Below are 1,780 nucleotides of genomic sequence, written 5' to 3'. Positions count from 1 at the left end.
AGTCTGCTCTCCTACATGGTGATAGTGATGGCATTAGGCTACCATAGGTTGTGTAAGCTGTGTGGTTGTTGTTGCTGGGTAGCATTATCCGTGCGGGTGCTGTGTCTGTGAGTGGAAGCCAGTAGCATGGCTCAGCCTCAGGCCTTTTTTTATTCAGTTGGGCGCATTAAGTGATGTTATGTTCCTGTTATTTTACTTGATTTTTGAGTTTGGTACAATGTGTTGGAAGATTTTCTTTCCACACTTTTTTTGTTCTAGGTAGAACAATTTGGGGTTCCATGTAGAACCCTCTGTGGAAAGGGTTCTAAGTGGGACCCAAAACGGTTATTCTTGGAACCAAAAGGGTTCTACCAGGAACCAACAAAGGTATTTCAAAGGGTTCTCCTATTGGGACAGCCAAACAACACTTTTAGGTTCTAGATAGCACCTTCATTTCTGAGTGTAGGTCCAATTGCCAATGTTCCCAACTGATTTAGGTCATGCAGGTAAAGTGTGCAGTAAAACGTTTGAGAAGGAAGGGATGTCAGTATTACCACAGCCTCTTTGCTGTAGGGGCCGATTCCAATTTAGGAAATTGAATGGAGTCTTAAATGGATTCTTGAATGGATTCTTCATTCTTCAGAATGGATTCTTAAAGGTTAGGCTTGGATGAATCCCGGGGTAAACAGATAGAGTTGTGTGGGATCCACGATTATAAACCATATCTGTTAATCCTTTCCATTTATAATTGCCTGCCTGCCTGCCTGCCTGCCTGCCTGCCTTCACTGCGTAAATATTAGAGCCAGTATCCCCTTATGCTGCATTATAATATACAGCTGTAGATTATGATTTCTCTCATGGATTAAGCTTGTCTCTGACTGACACTTCATTATGGTAGCAATCCAAATACAGAGTCAGTCCCCAAAAAGCATACTTTTGTTCATGTTATTGTAAAAATAATAATACCAATATTGTGGTATAGTACTGATATTGTGCATTATGTATATGTATATGTGTCTGGGTTGGTTATCACGGGTGTTACTGTATAAGCTTGCATTAAAGGGAAGCTATATTTATTCAAAGCCAAGCTTACAGATTGAGTCAGAGGAAGAGAAGGAAAAACAACGAATGACAAGGAATAGACATGCAACATCACTGACAGAAAGAAGCCTTAAAGATTAATCTACATTTTTTCATAATCCACAGTTGGCTACCAGATACTGAACTTGCAGTTCTGTGTCCAATGTACAATCAATGTACAGGGTAGCCTAGTGGTTAGAGCGTTCAAACCCCCGAGCTGACAAGGTTCTGCCCCTGAACAGGCAGTTAACCCACTGTTCCTAGGCCGTCATTGAAAATAAGAATTTGTTTTTAACTGACTTGCCTAGTTAAATAAAGGTAAAATAATAAAAAAATGTGTGATCGACAAGGATGAGTATATCAACAAAGAGCAGATGAGGAAATAGTGAAAACCCATTTCAAGTACTTAACACCTACAATTGTAACTCTTCAGCCGGCAATATTCTCAACAATCTCCAAGTCATTCTTTCTGGGAAGTAATGACTAACGCTGAGTTACTCAATGAACTATTCTATTCAGCTATTCATTCCTTTTTTGTGAATTACTGAATGCTGAGCTTCATGCTCCAATATTCCCTCTAGTGGATTTCCCATTTTGTCAGAACATAAATAGGAATGTGGAGAGAGGGAAGTTGAGAAGAAACAATAAGAAGTAGGAAATGGAGGGATGGACGTAATCCAGTCTCAGGCTGAGTGATAAGGAGGAGAAGGAGGGAGGAAAG

The sequence above is a fragment of the Oncorhynchus clarkii genome, chromosome 28 (assembly GCF_045791955.1).
Source record: "Oncorhynchus clarkii lewisi isolate Uvic-CL-2024 chromosome 28, UVic_Ocla_1.0, whole genome shotgun sequence".
Taxonomy (NCBI): domain Eukaryota; kingdom Metazoa; phylum Chordata; class Actinopteri; order Salmoniformes; family Salmonidae; genus Oncorhynchus; species Oncorhynchus clarkii.
This window is presented reverse-complemented; position numbering follows the sequence as displayed.